Below are 19,876 nucleotides of genomic sequence, written 5' to 3'. Positions count from 1 at the left end.
TCAATAGCTGTAATATAAAGAGGGGAAATCTTTGGCTAAGCGGTTATCGAGTGCCACTAGGTGACATAATTCTTGCATATGCATTTAGGAACCTAGTGTGTTAACCTTGACCCTTGAAAATACTTTAAAAAAATGCTAACACACGTGCACACAAGTTTTACACTTTATGGTTAGCATGTTGGAAGCAAGGGTGAAGTGGTTGTGGACTTGAAAAAGAAAAAGAGGAGATGGCAGAGGACCGGACTCTGGCCGCGGGGTGATCGGACTCACCACGGACATGTCTAGTCATTTATAGCCGAGCTAGCCAACTTAGCCGAGGGCGCGGTGCAGGGATCGGATGCAGTGACCTAACGCTGGGGCTGCGTCCGGTCACACACAGCAGAGAGGGCGCGGCTCGAGATCACGATCGGACGCTGGTGGGTGAAAGGTCCTTGTTGGTTTTGGTAATTGAGTGACAACCTAGGTGGACTAATTGTGTTTATGTGAGATACATAGGTGATTAGTCCATAGGTACATGTGTGTGAGCAACATATGCCATGAAGGTGAAAATGGCTTGGAGATGTTGCAAAGCTCACACATGTGATGATGAAGGAGCTTATTGCACATGAGACATGACATTGAGTCATGTGATCAAGGTGGAGAAGATCAAGACATGACTTGGCTTGATGGACCGGTTGCAAGCGTGAAGGGCAAGTCGAAGGCTTTGGAGTGATGGACCGCGTGGCGGTGAAGCTTGAGCAAGACTTGGCGCCGATGGACGATGGCAACGGTGAAGAGCAAGGAGAGTCAAGATCGATGAACCAATATGATCATGTGATGATATGAAGTGGATCATATCATTGTTGATCGTGTTGGTGCATGTGTTGCATCGACATTGAAGGAGATGGAATGGAATGCGCAAGGCAAAGGTATAACCTAGGGCATTTCATTTCACCGGTCATAGGTGTGTAGAGAAGTTTATGACCGGGTTTAGGATAGATGGCCGTACTATCAAGAGGGGCAAACTTGTTTGCATATCGGTCATCTAGTGCCACTCGAGTGATCTAACTTTGCATTGTCGCTAGGATCGAGTGGTGTGGCAAGTTGAGTGGCTAACATCCTTTGGGAAATGATTGTAAAAATGCTAACACACATACACATGGTGGTGTACACTTGGTGGTGTTGGCACATTTACAAAGGAGGTGGTGTTTGCAAGGGTGGGATTCGGCGCTTTCGGGAAAATGGGATGCCTATTTTCTATTGCGCCGGATGCAAATTCTTGTGGTTAGCACACTTGAGCAAGGGTGAAGAGAATGGAGAAGATGCTGGCGTCGGTCAACTGACCGGACGCTGGATCGGAATGCACCGGACGCTGGCAGGCTGCGTCCGGTCGCGCTGACGTACGGTGACACAGATGCTGGAGAGTGACCGGACGCTGGTTGCGTCCGATCGCGTTCGACCGGACGCGTCCGGTCATGCTCGGGAGCTTACTGGAAACGACCGGACGCTGAGGGTCCAGCGTTCGGTCAGTTGAAGTGCTGCGTCCGGTCGGCAGATGACCGTTGGGATCGGAAGATGACCGTTGAACGCAGGGGACACGTGGCGAGTATCGCGTGACCGGACGCTGAGGTCCAGCGTCCGGTCGATCGGACCGGAGCGTCCGGTCGGCCCGAGTTTTGCCCAGTGAAGGGGTAACGGCTCTATTTGCCCATGGGGTTATAAATAGAGGCCATGGCCGGCCTTGGGCCGGCAGCTGAGCACACTAGAGCCTTGGTGGCTTGTGTAGTAGTGCTTGGGAGCCCTCCATCTCACGCATACATGATAGTGTTCATCCGATAGTGTGAGAGAGCGATTCTAGTGCGATTGCATCATGAGGTTGCATCAAGTGGCACTAGGTGATCGTGTTGCAAGCCGGTGGTGCTTGTTACTCTTGGAGGTTGCCACCTCCTAGATGGCTTGGTGGTGGTCTCCGTCGAAGCCCGCAAGAAGATTGTGCGGAGCTCCGGAGAAGAGCTTGTGAGGGGTACTTGTGCTCGCCCCGCGGGAGCCGCGAAGAGCAACTCTAGTAAAGCGTGTCATTGAGCTACCCTCACTAAGGGGTGGGTTCTTGCGGCGCCCGACGTGCGGGCTTAGCGGGTGATGCTAATTAGCCACCGAACCACCAAGTGAGCGGTCGACACAACGGGGACTAGCGTGTTGGCAAACACGTGAACCTCGGGAGAAAAATCATCGTGTCAACCTTGTTCTTCCCGTTGGTTTGCATCCCCATTACACAAGCTTGCAATTACTTTTATATATATTAAGCTTGTGTAGTTGCTCTTGAAATTAGATAGCTTGTGTAGCTTGCTAATTACCTTCTAGCTTGTGTAGCATAGAAGTAGCTCCCTTGCGTGGCTAATTTGGTTTTAGTAACCTTGTTAGTCACATTGCTTAGTTTGTGTAGCTAAGTATTTGCGCTCTCTAATTAGGCATTAGTTGCCTTGTTATTGAGCATTGCTAGTGAGCTTAGTTAGCTTTGTGCTTTTGCTTACTAGCATGTGTAGGAGCTCCCTTGTTGCTTAAAGTACTAGTGGCATAGGTTTGTGTGACCTTGCTCCTAGAATTGGTTAGGAGAGCTCTAGCTAGCCCGGCACCTTAGTTGCATAATTAGTATCTTTGCAAGGTGCTAGTGAACATATATAGAGGGGTATAGTCTTGGCTAGACCGATTGTTTTTAGTCCGCACTTATATTGGTTAGCCGACGCGATTAATTTTAGAAAAGACTATTCACCCCCCCTCTAGTCCGCCATCTCGACCCTTCAATTGGTATCAGAGCCCGGTCTCTCATTTGTGGTCTTCACCGACCCGAGAGGATGGCGAACTTTGGGCTAGAGGTTGTTTGTGACACACACATTTTTGATGGCACAAACTATGCACGGTGGAAACGTCATATGCTTGATCATTTCCGTGAATTGGGTCCCAAGGCATGGTGGATCATTGTTGTTGGTTTTTCTCGTGATGCTTTAGATAAGGACAACCTAACCCAAGCACAAGAGGATTGCTTACAACTTGATCATCGTGCTCTTTATTATCTAATATGTGCTTTACATGATGAAGTTTTTAAACGTGTGTGGGACTTGAAGAATGCACATGATATGTGGCTAGCACTCCAAGCCTTTTACGGTGACTCCTCCACATGGGATGATGGAAAATTCAAGAAAGAGGATGAGCCCAAGAAGGAGATGCATGAGTGTGTTGAGCATGATCACAATTTGGTGATTGTGAAAGATTGCTCCACCTCATTGTCAAGTGATGATGATGATCGATCTACAACAAGTTCACTTGACAAGGTTGATGATGATGCCACAAGTGTTGCAAGTGATGATGCTACCCCATGCACACTTGATGGTGATGATGGTTCATGCTCAAGCCATGATGATGCTACTACAAGTCCATCCACTACCCCACATTGTCTCATGTCACAAGGTGACACCAAGGTATCAAATGATAATGTGGTTGATCATGTTGATTTGTATGATGAGCTTGTTGGTAGACTTGCTAGCATGACCACATCTTTAGAAAATGAGAAAGCTAAAACATTGAAATTAGAAAATGAAAACTCATTTCTAAAGAACACGTGTGAAGAACAAAAGAACTTGCTTAATGCTTATAAATCTTCACTTAATGAGCTTAAATTGAATCATGAGACACTTCTTGCATCTCATGATGAATTATTAGAAAAACAAGCTTCTCTCATTAAAGTATTTACCAAGAAACTTAAAAATAATGAGAACTCATCACATGGGTCAAAAGATCAATTGCAAAATGTTGCTAAACCTTGTGATGTAGAAAAGAAGCATGTATCCACCTCTTGTGATGACTTATTAGATATGTCATGCTCTTCACAAATAGATGCTTGTTCTACTTCTATGTCTTGTATGACTAACATTTTGAAGGAGAACAATGAGCTCAAAAATGAAGTGAAGAAATTGAGCAATAAGTTAGAGAGGTGCTACAACTCAAAAGTCACCTTTGAGCACATATTGAAGAATCAAAGAGTCTATGGTGACAAGTGTGGCCTTGGCTTCGAGAAGAAGATGACAAAGGGCGAAAGAAAGAGAGAAAGAAAGATGAAGAGGCTACAACAAAGAAAGCTCTCTCATACCATGTGCTACCGGTGTCATGAAGCGGGACACCTTGCAAATGGTTGCCCTAACATTGAGAAGCTCAAGATGATAAAAGAAGAAGAGAGGCTAAAGCATGTCAAGTGCTTCAAGTGCCGCACTTGGGGTCATCTTACCTCAATGTGCCCAACCAAGCAATTGGTGAAGCAACAAGAGAAGCCTCAACCAAAGCCACAAGTTGAGCAAGAGAAGACACCCCAAGAGCAAATCAAGATCAACCATGAAGATGGTGATTTGTTGATTAAGAAGAAGAAAACAAGAAGGGGTGGAAAGGCAAGGCATCAAATGCAAATCCAAGATGCCAAGATGATGAGCAAGAATGAAGATGAGAAGAAAGTCTATGCTCACATCAAGTGCTTCAAGTGTGAAAGCATGGGACACTTTGCCTCTAAGTGTCCTAACAAGCTTGAGAAGAAGGCTCAAGCAAACCATGAGAGGCAAGGCAATGAGAAGCACAACATGAGCAAGGAAGAAAAGGCTCAAGCAAAGAGAACGTGCTACTCATGCCGGGAAAGGGGACACATGGCACATTCATGTCCCCTAGGTAAAATTTCTAAGCCTATTTCAATTGATGATCATGATATGCTTAGAAAGGATGGAAATGGTACCTCTATGATTGCCATTGTAAAACATCCCGCTACTCATACTAAGGCTATGCCTAAGTATGTTGCTCCTAACTTGAGAGGACCCAAACTTGTTTGGGTACCATCAAAAAGTGGATGAATGTGTGTAGGTACCATTGGCATTGGAGGCTTGATTCAATTGTCTTCATAGTGATCATCATATGTTGAATCAAGATATGAAGCTTAGTGCACATCCAATCCCAATGCCATGACAAATTGAGTGAAGTCCAAATGTGCTACAACATACAAGTGTAAATTTCAAGTTGTTGGTGATTCATTGGATATATTTGATGGCTTGTAAATAATTGAGATAAAGCTTGCTAGTTGGATGATCATGAGCTAACCAAGGTATATCTCTTGTTGATCATTTCATTTGGGTGCATATGAGTTGATTGAATTGGATAAATATGCAATGTTGCTTGCTATGAGGTGTTTGAATGGATAATTGCTTAGTAATCAAGTTTGGATTGATTTGTGTTGGATAAATTCATGAGATGACTTTTAGTAAGTGGTTTGAATGGATATATGTCTTATGAAAGTATTCAAACAAGTTAGTATCAAGTTTGATTCATATTTGATGAAGTATAGCTCAATTGCTTGAAATCTGTCCTATATTGCAAAATCTGAGCTAGCTGTGATCATAGCCATGTTTGAGTAATCAAATCTTATTGGATTGGCATGAAAATTTGTGTACATGCTCTAGACTTATGGTATGATATGCTGTAGAAATTTCATGGAAATTGGATAAGAAATGCTTCGGTTTTGGAGTGGTTCTTGTCAGCTATAGTGCAGCAGTTTTCAGCATGTAGCATTGGTGGAAGAATTAAAATTTTGGCAGTCATATGAGATCAAATGAAGCTAAAATTTTTATGGCTGCTAGATAACTTAGTGAAGCTCATCTCCACCAAATTTCGTGGTATTTGGATTTGTACTTTGAGAGATATACCTATTTCTTTGGAGAGTACAAAATCTGCTAGAAAAGTGACAAGAATTGGATTTATTTAGAGTCACTTTGATTGAAAGGTCCTCAAGTTGAAAATATGCTTATGAGTATTTGAGGTACCTAAGTTTGGTTTTGAGATGATCTTTAAGCATGACATGAAAAGAGTACAAGGCCATTTGATTGAGGAGTGTAGTTTGCACACTTTTGGTACTCAAGATAGAGATCAAGATCAAACTCAAGATGAAGATAAAGTTTAAGTTCTAGATATGATTGGAAATCATTTGGTAGAAAGAAAAGGACTTAAACAAGACGAAAGAAAAGGACTTAAAGAAGGAATCAAAGTTACTCATCTAGTTAAGTCCATCACTTGGATCAATCAATCAAGTCATTTCAAGTGAGTATCAAGAATGGTTCTTGGAGAGAGGTCACTTCTCCCTAAGTGTAGGGGCTTGCCGCCTATGAGTAGGTAAAACCAAGTGTGGTACTTGGAAGGCTAATATGGAAGTGGTGATCCGAGGAATATTTGAGATGCTTAGTTGAAGCAATCAAAAGGATTGATCAAAAGAAAGCAAGCAACACCCAAAAAGAGAGCTAGTCATGATATTTTAAGTGGTATTCTCATATTGATGCTCTCATGCAAGCTAAGATCAAAAGATGAAGCAAGTCAACCACAACAAGAAAGTGCACTTGATCATAAGTGGTATTCATTTCATATGAGTGAAGAATGAGATTCAAATGTATCTATTGGTCTTCACCAAGCTTATAATTGGACTTCACATTGTAATTGGAGTAATGAATTGGAATCTATGTGACTATCCTCTACTCCAACATAGCAAAGGTATCATTGTAATGTGCATGATCATTTCATCCCTTACTAGTATGCGGTTAGTGCATATAGTACATGCTTCATAGGATCATGCATCACAAATGAAATGTTTTAAATTCATAGCCTACCACTATTGCTTGAATGACTACTTGATCTAGTGGTTAGTATATGAATTTGTTCATGAGCTAGTGATCCCATGTACTTGACTTAATTTGGATTTCTAAGACAAGTGACAAGTACAAAATTGACAAGATAACCCTTAAAAGAGGTGTGAAGAAGCTTGTCATTGGTTCAAACCGAACTTGAAAGCTTAAGCAAATCAATTTAGTTCAAGTCAACTTAAAAGCTCATGATAATGATAAGAGTACAAGCACAAGACAACAATGCAAATGGATATCTAGTTTATATATTTCAAGTGGTATCTAGACTCAAGTAGTTCATCATGTTTTCACAAATAATGTCTAGATCAACTCACAAGTGATATCCTATAAGTGGTACTCATGAAGATAGCAAATGTTCAAGAAATGGTCTTTATTGATAAATCAAACAAATGGATGACCCATACATAGAATGATAAGATACAAGTAGTACAAGTTGCAAATTCTAAATGGTATCTACATGTGGTGTCATTCCAATATTCAAGTAATGTCCATCAAAAATGTAAAATTCTTGTCTCAACCATCTACCCCAAAGTGCACACCTTTGCATCAATAAGAAGCATACCTTTTATGGAAATTGATGACAAAGGGGGAGAGATTGTACAAAGATATGAAGCTTGGGGAGAGATTGTACAAAGGGGAGAGATAAGAAGATAAGATATGAAAAAGGTTGGACATGGACATGGACAAAGAGGGAGCAACATTGAAGAAAAGAGATGGATCAAAATTCTTGGACAAGAGAAGCACACAAGTAGGGGGAGCAAGCTCATGAACTTTGATTGATTGCATTTGATTTGTGCATATTCATGTGCTTGCTTGCATTGCATAAGTTTTTAAATTCAATATGCATGCTTGTGTGATGTATGCTAGTTGTAGAACTTGGATGATGATTTGATAACTAGCATGCATAGAATGATAGCTAGACACTTGGTATATTCTTTAAGTAATGCTAGTACCTTGATTTTAATGTTGATCTCATGAGGTATCTAGTGCTTTTATTTCAAGTGATATCTAGCTAACCATGGTGCTAAGGATGAACTTAAAGGTGCAACTACGATTGGTACACATTTCAAAGGTTTATTCTATACACCTTAGCATCATTTTGTAGTATTTACTCTCCCACAATTTCAATCTATGCATATGTGCAAGCTTCAAATTAAATACACTAGCACATATGTAGGGGGAGCTAATACTACCATTTCGGGTTTATGGTACTTGTCCAAAATCATTTTGACATGGTAAAATTGCTTGGGCAAGCAACATGAATCCAAAAGAGCTTAATTTCCATATCTTTGTAGAGTTGTCATCAATTACCAAAAAGGGGGAGATTGAAAGGTCCTTGTTGGTTTTGGTAATTGAGTGACAACCTAGGTGGACTAATTGTGTTTATGTGAGATACACAGGTGATTAGTCCATAGGTACATGTGTGTGAGCAACATATGCCATGAAGGTGAAAATGGCTTGGAGATGTTGCAAAGCTCACACATGTGATGATGAAGGAGCTTATTGCACATGAGACATGACATTGAGTCATGTGATCAAGGTGGAGAAGATCAAGACATGACTTGGCTTGATGGACCGGTTGCAAGCGTGAAGGGCAAGTCGAAGGCTTTGGAGTGATGGACCGCGTGGCGGTGAAGCTTGAGCAAGACTTGGCGCCGATGGACGATGGCAACGGTGAAGAGCAAGGAGAGTCAAGATCGATGAACCAATATGATCATGTGATGATATGAAGTGGATCATATCATTGTTGATCGTGTTGGTGCATGTGTTGCATCGACATTGAAGGAGATGGAATGGAATGCGCAAGGCAAAGGTATAACCTAGGGCATTTCATTTCACCGGTCATAGGTGTGTAGAGAAGTTTATGACCGGGTTTAGGATAGATGGCCGTACTATCAAGAGGGGCAAACTTGTTTGCATATCGGTCATCTAGTGCCACTCGAGTGATCTAACTTTGCATTGTCGCTAGGATCGAGTGGTGTGGCAAGTTGAGTGGCTAACATCCTTTGGGAAATGATTGTAAAAATGCTAACACACATACACATGGTGGTGTACACTTGGTGGTGTTGGCACATTTACAAAGGAGGTGGTGTTTGCAAGGGTGGGATTCGGCGCTTTCGGGAAAATGGGATGCCTATTTTCTATTGCGCCGGATGCAAATTCTTGTGGTTAGCACACTTGAGCAAGGGTGAAGAGAATGGAGAAGATGCTGGCGTCGGTCAACTGACCGGACGCTGGATCGGAATGCACCGGACGCTGGCAGGCTGCGTCCGGTCGCATTGACGTACGGTGACACAGATGCTGGAGAGTGACCGGACGCTGGCTGCGTCCGATCGCGTTCGACCGGACGCGTCCGGTCATGCTCGGGAGCTTACTGGAAACGACCGGACGCTGAGGGTCCAGCGTCCGGTCAGTTGAAGTGCTGCGTCCGGTCGGCAGATGACCGTTGGGATCGGAAGATGACCGTTGAACGCAGGGGACACGTGGCGAGTATCGTGTGACCGGACGCTGAGGTCCAGCGTCCGGTCGATCGGACCGGAGCGTCCGGTCGGCCCGAGTTTTGCCCAGTGAAGGGGTAACGGCTCTATTTGCCCATGGGGTTATAAATAGAGGCCATGGCCGGCCTTGGGCCGGCAGCTGAGCACACTAGAGCCTTGGTGGCTTGTATAGTAGTGCTTGGGAGCCCTCCATCTCACACATACATGATAGTGTTCATCCGATAGTGTGAGAGAGCGATTCTAGTGCGATTGCATCGTGAGGTTGCATCGAGTGGCACTAGGTGATCGTGTTGCAAGCCGGTGGTGCTTGTTACTCTTGGAGGTTGCCACCTCCTAGACGGCTTGGTGGTGGTCTCCGTCGAAGCCCGCAAGAAGATTGTGCGGAGCTCCGGAGAAGAGCTTGTGAGGGGTACTTGTGCTCGCCCCGCGGGAGCCGCGAAGAGCAACTCTAGTAAAGCGTGTCATTGAGCTACCCTCACTAAGGGGTGGGTTCTTGCGGCGCCCGACGTGCGGGCTTAGCGGGTGATGCTAATTAGCCGCCGAACCACCAAGTGAGCGGTCGACACAACGGGGACTAGCGTGTTGGCAAACACGTGAACCTCGGGAGAAAAATCATCGTGTCAACCTTGTTCTTCCCGTTGGTTTGCATCCCCATTACACAAGCTTGCAATTACTTTTATATATATTAAGCTTGTGTAGTTGCTCTTGAAATTAGATAGCTTGTGTAGCTTGCTAATTACCTTCTAGCTTGTGTAGCATAGAAGTAGCTCCCTTGCATGGCTAATTTGGTTTTAGTAACCTTGTTAGTCACATTGCTTAGTTTGTGTAGCTAAGTATTTGCGCTCTCTAATTAGGCATTAGTTGCCTTGTTATTGAGCATTGCTAGTGAGCTTAGTTAGCTTTGTGCTTTTGCTTACTAGCATGTGTAGGAGCTCCCTTGTTGCTTAAAGTACTAGTGGCATAGGTTTGTGTGACCTTGCTCCTAGAATTGGTTAGGAGAGCTCTAGCTAGCCCGGCACCTTAGTTGCATAATTAGTATCTTTGCAAGGTGCTAGTGAACATATATAGAGGGGTGTAGTCTTGGCTAGACCGATTGTTTTTAGTCCGCACTTATATCGGTTAGCCGACGCGATTAATTTTAGAAAAGACTATTCACCCCCCCTCTAGTCCGCCATCTCGACCCTTCAGCGGGATCACGCGACGCTGCTGCGTCAGGTCGGCGCTGACATACGCTGGCGTCAGCCTCGCAGGTGCGTGTGGAGGAGTGGAGTATTGACCGGACGCACGGGTGCGTCAGGTCAACCACGAGGGGACGCATCCGGTTGATGAAAATCGCCTATGGATGCTTACTGGAAACGATCAGACGACGTGTGTTCGTGCGTCAGGTAGCTTGAGCGTCGTGTCAGGTCGTACTTCAACTGCGATCAAAGTCATCTAGTGACCGTTGGAGATCGGTGGATGAGATTCAAAGCACTGACACGTGGATAGCCGAGGACGATCGGACGTTGGCCGATCAGACGCTGTCCGATCGGGCGCTGGGGTGCGTCCGGTCAGCCCCCGAGGCTCCAACGGCTCTGTGAGTCTTGGGGCCTCTATAAATAAGAAGTGCTTCGGTTTGGGCTCTCTCTCTTGGCACTTTAACATACTTGACATCTTTGTGAGCCTAAGCAAACACCTCTAACTCATCTCCATCATTGATTCATCATCATAGTAAGATTGTGAATGATTCCAAGTGCATTTGCTTGAGTGGTTGCTGCCACCTAGACGGCTTGGAGCAGCGGAGCAGCTTCGACACGTGTTGGTGATTGTTCGTGGCCGGCTCCGGTAATTGTGAGGGGTCTTGTGCCTTCCCCGGCGGAGAGCCAAAAGATAACTCTAGTGGATTGCTCGTGTCATTGAGTTACCTCACTTGTGGGTAGATTCTTGCAGTGCCATTCGTTGGCTAGGTGTGTGATATATATTAGCCGTCGAACCACCAAGTGTTGGTCGACACAACGGGGACTAGCGTGCCGGCAAACATGTGAACCTCGGGAGAAAAATCGTTTGTCATCTTGTGATTGGATTTCTCCCGATGATTGAATTGGTATTCATCTTATGATTGATTCATTCTTCTACACGACGGTATAATCACCCTACTCACTCATTTACATTTCTTGCAAACTAGTTGTAAAACTCTTTAGTGTAGGTAGTCTTTGAGACCTTGTTAATTTGGTTAGTATGGCTCTTTAGTTAGTCTTTGGAAGCCTACTAGCTTAGTGAGTAGTGGCTTAGCTCTTGTGTGTGTTTAGTAATCATAGCAACTAAAATTATTGGGATAGGTGGCTTGCAACCCTTGTAGTGTTAGAGCAAAATTATATTACGCCGTTTGTTGTACTAATCAATTGATTTAGTGCTTTGTAGAATTTTTAAATAGGCTATTTACCCTCTCTAGCTATATTAAGACCTTTCAGCAATGATCTTGTATTGATGCAAGCAAACCACTAGCCAAGATACTCAGCTCCTCTGTATCATCAGGAGGCACACCTGTAGCGTCAGCAGCTCGTGCACGTCCTTGATGCTTTCCAGAGCCTGGTGTACCATCCTGACTGTCTTGTGTGCACAGGTATGCAGTCCAGCCATCTGCTCACTATACGAATTTATCTCGAACACCAATCTAGCAAGAGTAGGGTAGTTCTGATCAACTATGCTAAAACCCAACTCATGTGTTGCAGGCCTTAAGAATCGGCAGATGGCAGTCGCCTCCGCCTCGAACACTGTCATTGGCTTGGTAGATCTGTATCTGCGACGGAAATTTGTTCCTGCAATCTTTGTACAGAAATCTCCATCCGTTGTTGTCCTAGTCCTAATAGACACCTCTGTTTCATATAATCATATAATCTCCTAGTCATCACATCTAGAATAGCCCTAAGGTGTTCCATATAACGGCCCGGTGCACCCACCCGATTCGAGAACAACATGCAATGGTAAATAAATGTCTGGGCAGACCTACTTTTTGTTTGTCTCAATAGCACGATGTAATGCACGTACATAAAAAGATACGCTGTTACCTGATACAGCAACGGACCGTCTTTGAACCTGCTCAGGCTCATGGGTGGGCTGATCTTTGTTAGAAGGAAAGGTCTAGCACATGTATAGGGGCTGCGGTTATACCTTGCATGTTTGTTACAACAGAAATAGATAGTTGAGATATATTAGGAATAGATTGTTGGAATTCCTAAATTCATGTAACTTGCCATGGTGGGGGCTTTTCCCATCTATATAACATGCAACCAAGGATCTCAGGAGGGTAACCTTGTTAACCCTATTTTTACATGGTACCAGAGCCTTCTTCCCACCGGACTACTGAAAATGGCGTTCCAATCTACCTCTGCGTCGCCAGCCGCATTCTTCCCCATCACCTTCCTGCCCACAAACAAAAAGCTCAGCCGAGCGAACTTCCCATCATGGCGTGCGCAGGTCCTATCCGCACTGCGTGGATCGCAGCTTGCGATGTTCATCCATCCGGGGGTGGAGGCGCTGTCCCCGTTCCTTCCCCGAGAAAAGGGACAAGAAGATTCGAAGGAGCCACCAAAGCCTAACCCCGAGTTTGAGGCATGGATGGCGAAAGATCAGATGGTGCTAAACTATCTGTTCTCCAACATGTCCAAGGAGATCCTTGGACAAGTAAACAGTGAGGACACCGTGGCGGGCGCGTGGGCGGCCATTGAAAAATTATTCGCCTCACAGTCGCGTGCGCGTGTGATCTCCACAAGGATGGCCCTCGCCACCGCCAACAAGGGCACATCCTCCATCGCCGAATATTACGGCAAAATGAAGGGCCTTGCGGACGAGATGACATCCGCTGGCCGGAAGCTGGAAGACGAGGAGCTGGTGTCCTTCATCCTCACCGGCCTCAACGTCGACTATGATCCCGTAGTGACCGCGGTCACCGCACGCGTCGAGCCGATCATCGTCGCCGAGCTCTATGCTCAACTCATCAGCCACGAACAGTGTCTGGAGATGCGTGGCGGCGGCGGAAACCAGTCTTCAGCAAATCTGGCGTCCCAAGGAGGGCGCAACTATGGTGGCGGAAACCGCGGAGGTGGAGGTCGCAACAGCGGCGGTCGCGGTAGCTACAATCGTGGCAACAACAACTACAACAACCGCGGCGGTGGCGATCGCGGTGGAAGTGGCAGGCGCGTCCCGTTTCAACCGGGCGTGTTCTGTCAGATCTGCACCAAAGAAGGACACTCCGCCTTCGACTGCTTCAAGAGGCTTGATACCTCATATACGCCGCCTCAGAAGTCGGCGTCATCAGCAACCTCATCCTCCTATGGGGTAGACTCAAATTGGTACATGGATACGGGAGCAACTGATCACATCACAAGCGAGTTGGACAGACTCACTGTGCGTGACAAATACCACGGTGGTGAGCAAGTGCACACTGCCAGTGGCTCAGGTATGAGAATCAGTCATGTTGGTCATGGCATTTTGCGCTCCCCACGTACAAACCTTCATCTTAAAAATATTCTGCATGTTCCTGATGCTAGCAAAAACTTGCTTTCAGTTAATCGTTTTACTCGTGACAATGATGTTTTTCTTGAATTTCATCCAAATCATTTTGTTGTTAAGGAACCGTCAATGAGGAAACCTCTCCTCACAGGCCAATGTGAGAATGGCCTTTATCCTGTGCGGTCGCCAAATAAAGAGGCCCTTGGAGTCATCAAGCCCACCATGTCCTTGTGGCATCATCGCCTAGGACATCCTGCTGCCGCCGTAGTTCAACAAGTTGTTCATCATCATCAGCTCCCAGTTTCACAAGAGTCCAATAAAAGTCATGTTTGCGACGTCTGTCAGCAAGGCAAGAGCCACCAATTGCCATATCCTAGATCATCCACCATTTCTGATAGTGCTTTTGATCTTGTCTTCAGTGATGTATGGGGCCCAGCACCCACGTCTGTTGGTCGTAATAACTATTATGTGTCCTTTATTGACGATCATACTAAATTTGTTTGGATTTATTTGTTGCGAAAAAAATCTGAAGTGTTTCAGTGCTTCCGGGATTTCCAAACTCTTGTCGAAAGACAATTTGATAAAAAGATTTGTTCCATCCAAACAGACTGGGGCGGTGAATACCAAGCTCTCAGTTCTTTCTTCCAACGTGGTGGCATCATGCATCGTGTTTCTTGCCCGCACGCCCACCAGCAAAACGGATCAGCTGAGCGCAAACATAGGCACATTGTTGAGGTTGGCCTCACCCTCCTAGCACATTCCTCGATGCCCCTCAAGTTCTAGGACGAGGCCTTCCTAACTGCTGTTTTCTTGATTAATCGATTACCGTCACGAGTAATTCACAATGAGACACCCTTCTATCGTCTTTTTGGAAAAAAACCGGAATACACCCTACTCCGCACCTTTGGGTGTGCTTGCTGGCCTCACCTTCGTCCCTACAACACCAAGAAGCTTGCTTTTCGCTCGAAACAATGCGTGTTTTTGGGTTATAGTAACCAACATAAAGGGTTCAAATGTTTAGATCCAAAAGAAGGGCGGGTCTACATCTCTAGGGATGTCACGTTTGATGAACAAGTGTTTCCTTTCACTTCTCTCCATCCTAACGCTGGTGCACGGTTGCGAGCCGAACTTGCACTTCTTCCAGATGTCCTAGTCAATCCATCTAGTACTGGGGATGCACAAATGTCTGAGCCCGGGCTGTTTTCTCCATTACCTTCTAATACTTCACGAGTTTTTGCTGGAGATCAAAATGTTGCAGGAACAAATCTTGGCGCAACGCCACCCTCATGCAGCTCAGATTTTGGGAGTCATTTCATGTGCCTCCCCGCTGGGGACAGCAGCATGCCCGGAGTGGATCTCCCTGGCATAGCAGCTGATCCAGCCGGCACATCTACTGCGGGATCGGCGCCCGTCCTGCTTGCCGACCAGTCTCCGATGCCATCTCCTCTCCTGAGCGATCCGTCTACGCCTAGTTCTGATGGTGCCGCGTGGATTGCACCGACGGAGAGTGGGGGTCTGCACGATCTGCCTGCGGGATCTGCTGCTCCGTCGTCGTCTGTGGTTTCGCCCATGGCCTCCTCATCAGACACTGCGCCAACACTGCAAGGGTCGGTCACCAGGTCTCAGCGAGGGATCAACAAGCCAAAGGTCTATACCGATGGCACTGTGCGATGGTGTCAGCTTGTCACCACCTCTCCTGATGAACCTAGCTCAATGACAGAAGCACAAAGTGATCCAAAGTGGGTATCGGCCATGACCCTTGAGCACCAAGCTCTCCTGCACAACAAAACTTGGCATCTCGTTCCTCCACCGAAAGGTAAAAATATCATTGGGTGCAAATGGGTTTATAAGATCAAAAGGAAAGCTGATGGATCCATTGATCGTTACAAAGCTCGCTTGGTGGCCAAAGGGTATAAGCAACAATATGGAATTGACTATGAGGACACTTTTAGTCTAGTTGTTAAAGCTGCAACTATTCGTATTGTTCTGTCTGTTGCCGTGTCCAAAGGGTGGTCACTGAGGCAGCTCGATGTTCAAAATGCTTTCCTCCATGGTGTTCTTGAGGAGGAAGTCTATATGCATCAATCTCCAGGGTATGAAGATCCCTCTCGACCCAACTATGTTTGTAAGTTGGACAAGGCATTGTATGGGCTCAAACAAGCTCCTCGAGCGTGGTATGCTCGCTTATGCAGTAAGTTGCAACGTCTTGGCTTTGTGCCTTCCAAATCCGACACTTCCCTCTTCTACTATAGTAAAAGGGGTCACAGTATTTTTGTTCTTGTTTATGTCGATGATATTATCGTTGCTAGTTCATCCTCTCAGGCAACAGATGCGCTCCTCGCCGACCTACAGGTCGAGTTTGCCCTCAAAGATCTTGGCGATCTTCACTTCTTGGGCATCGAAGTCAAGAGGGGAAGTGATGGTTTGACTCTCACCCAAGAAAGGTATGCTTTGGACATTCTAAAGAGGTCAGGTATGCAAATCTGTAAACCAGTTGATACACCATTGTCACCCACCGAAAGACTCAGCATTCAGAATGGTGATAAGCTAGGCCCTGATGATTCTACCAAGTACCGTAGCATGGTTGGAGCTCTCCAATATCTTACTTTGACACGTCCTGACATAGCTTTTGCTGTTAACAAAGTGTGCCAGTTCCTGCATGCCCCAACTACTGTACATTGGAGCGCCGTGAAACGTATCCTGAGGTATGTAAAGGGGACAGTAAATCTTGGTCTAAAAATTCGGAGGTCTAGGTCTATGCTTGTCAGTTCTTTCTCAGATGCAGATTGGGCTGGTTGTGTTGATGATAGAAGATCAACAGGCGGTTTTGCTGTGTTCCTTGGTGAAAATTTGGTTTCATGGACAGCTAGAAAGCAGCCCACTGTGTCGAGATCTAGTACTGAAGCTGAATACAAAGCACTAGCGAATGCTACTGCAGAAATGATTTGGGTTCAGAAATTGCTCACTGAACTTAGTGTTCCACATCCATCCCGAGCTCTGTTGTGGTGTGATAACATATGAGCAAAATATTTAGCTGCAAATCCTATCTTTCATGCCAGGACGAAACATATAGAAATTGATTTTCATTTTGTGCGAGAGCGAGTTGCACAAAAGCTACTGGATATTCGTTTCATACACACGGGTGATCAAGTAGCAGACGGGTTCACCAAGGCACTGCCAATTGTGAAGCTTCGACAATTCAGGAACAATCTCAACCTTAGAAGTGGCTGAGATTGAGGAGGAGTGTTAGAAGGAAAGGTCTAGCACATGTATAGGGGCTGCGGTTATACCTTGCATGTTTGTTACAACAGAAATAGATAGTTGAGATATATTAGGAATAGATTGTTGGAATTCCTAAATTCATGTAACTTGCCATGGTGGGGGCTTTTCCCATCTATATAACATGCAACCAAGGATCCCAGGAGGGTAACCTTGTTAACCCTATTTTTACAATCTTATGGTACATGGGGCACATGAGGCTGTTAATGGCGACCATCTCCTTTGCTAGATATGATACTTCGAGCTTCATTCGATCACCAAAAGCAGCAACATGTGATAAGCACCGGCACAGATGTCCTGAAGAGCTGGATTTAGCTTGACACAAAATCGGTGGGTAGCATCACAGATCTGCTGACATGATATTTTGCACTGGACAAACGCACTGTACTTCTGATAATAGAAGTCTCGAAGCTCTAGTATCATCATATAGCTGTAGTCTAGCACCGGCGTGGGCCCATGCGTGGCCACCGCGTCTATGTAAATCCTGCTCCCGTGAAGTGCAGCAGCTGGTGCTATGTTGGCAGTTGTACGTGGACAGGAAAAGCAACAGTTTAGTTGGTGCAAGTGCAACGGACCCGGTTTTATGGAAAGCAACAGAAACGAAATGGAGTCGACTTAGGTGATACCTGGTCTGAAATCCCCAGCGATCTGTCCGGTAAGCACTCCCAACACATATTTGCGCAATGGCTCTGGCTGGCACAGAAGGTTGTTCATGTACGGTTTGACTGGTCCCGGCGTAACCGCTGCGTTTTAAAACTGCAGTGTCAGCTGGTGAAGGAACAACCAATCTCTTGAATGCAGATATATCCCAGCACAGAGTCTTCTATCTTACCTTCAGCACCGTGAGTGATGATCCACGGTAGATCACACGACTCGTATTCAGGGCACCATGGCACCAGGTCTACTTTGAAATCTTCCTCGTCCAATGCTCGGCATGCAAGGAGCTGCAGCTGAAACGCAGATGAGAACGTATCGATGATACAGTTCGGAGCTAGATACGTTATACTGAATTTGGCCTGGAACTGCTTCAGTTGCTCTCTAATTTCCATAGCAATCTGAAGCGTGCTGGCTCAGCAAGGCACACCCGATCTCACCCTAGCAACGACCGAGAACCGTTGCTCTGTTCCTGTTGCCAGAGTAGAGCAAGATACAAACATTAGATAGACGGACCCTTTTGAAGAAGATGACTACGATCAGTCATAGCTGGTGTGTCTTCATCACCTTTTTCCGGAGATATTGCCAATGGCGTGGTCTAGGCAGAGCGACCTAACCCGTCGCCTAGAACCAAAAGATAGACGTGGCTAGGCCTCACTCACGAGGGCTAAGCCTTCTGGATCTGAGCAGCCGTTGATCCCGTCAGGCCTGAAAAGCACAGCAATACAGAGCAGGATCCGAAAAGCCTAGATTGCTACCTGTCCACAGACTTAAAATGGCTGCACTCTAATTCGTTCAGGTAGCACAGGACGTAAAAAAAAAAAAAGTATTCGTATACCCGGTCCAGGCTGTACAGAGCTTTAGGTACAAAAGGATTAGCAGGCCACGATATAGAGTGTACAAAGCATAGCAGTATGAATTCATGGACTTAAGACCCCAACTCTACTGATCCTCAATCTCTCGGGAATCAAAAGTCCTCTGGCCGGCCAATTGGACCCAGGCGGCGCGTTGAGGAGCGCTCTGTTCGCTGGGTTATAAACCGTACTTTCTTAGGAACAGTATTTTTCTCTCACACCAAAGCGAAAACAGTACTTTCAATCATCTCTCAGGGAAAAGGACAGTGCATGCAAGGGTTCCGTTACGGCCATCGTACTGTAACTCTAGTATGGCCGCGAAACCCCCGACCTCACAACCCTCAGATCCGGTCCCATACAGAGAGCAGGAACCCTCTGCCGGGGCCGACCGACGTGGGTGCACCTGCCACACGCCTCCACCGCCGTTCGGACTTAACCGAAGGACAGATCTACCCATAGTGAACTCTCTTCAACAGCCCGCCGTGACCGAGACTGAGACACAAGTCAAAATAGCGATAGCCATCACCATCACTTTTATAAAATTCCTGAATACGGGACCACTGCTACACGATCGTGACTGTAACACCCTAGTGTTAAGCATTACATTTGCCACTTGCATTTCATAAGCACAAGCATCATTCAAGCATTCATGAGCATGAGCATACGGGATTTCATATGTTGATTATATACATACATATGCTTGTGATCATGTGTGACCAATGCAAGAGATGGTTGTGAGGTCATAAAAACACCTTAGACATGTCTATAATGGTAAATGCAACAATGTTTGTATTCATGACATGGGTCAATTTTGCTTCTAAGTCCTAGTTTACTCAAAATGTCATTTTTCATGATCCTACTTTGACCAAAGTTGAACTATAGCATAGAGTGTTTGCATGGCAGTGCACCCTTAATAAAAGGTGTAGCTTATCTTATGTGGAACAAACTTTATTTAAGGGTCATGACATAATTCAGTGCCTAACATGATCGAATAGGGCTCACAAGAATCAACAAAATGCTGTTTCTAGACTTAGAAATTTTGCTAAGTCCAAAATGCTGATTTCAGTTTCAAGTGCACCACTTTGGAGCTTTGTAACTTGCTAACCATGACAAATTAGATGTTACTCCCTCAAGCAAAGTTGTAGATCTCACATAGCTTTATAACTTTCACTAATACCATTTTTACTGATTCACCACAGATTAGGAGTTACATGTGCACGAAGCCGCGCTGTTAGTCGGTTCATCAGAGTCTGATGGCCGCGAACGTGCGCGACGTCAGTGGCCGACCGCGCCAGTCCGCGGCCGCCACGTGGTGGCCGTACGCCGGCGCCAGCTGGGCCGGTCGGGCCAGCGCGTGGATAAGAGGGTTGCGCCCCTGCTGCTCCACTCCCACTCGCGCTCACTC

The 19,876-nt window shown here is 45.7% G+C and overlaps 1 non-coding gene across 1 annotated transcript; it reads left to right on the top strand.

The window, feature by feature from the left end:
* Positions 1–13,042: 13,042 nt before the first annotated feature.
* On the top strand, positions 13,043–13,181 carry LOC136455746 (small nucleolar RNA Z247). Its single transcript, XR_010759219.1, has one exon. It is a non-coding gene; the product is annotated as a small nucleolar RNA Z247 (small nucleolar RNA).
* Positions 13,182–19,876: the final 6,695 nt, after the last annotated feature.

Source organism: Miscanthus floridulus, chromosome 5, assembly GCF_019320115.1.
Source record: "Miscanthus floridulus cultivar M001 chromosome 5, ASM1932011v1, whole genome shotgun sequence".
NCBI classification, from domain to species: domain Eukaryota; kingdom Viridiplantae; phylum Streptophyta; class Magnoliopsida; order Poales; family Poaceae; genus Miscanthus; species Miscanthus floridulus.
Note: the sequence above shows the minus strand (reverse complement) of the source record. Positions and strands in the feature narration are given on the sequence as shown.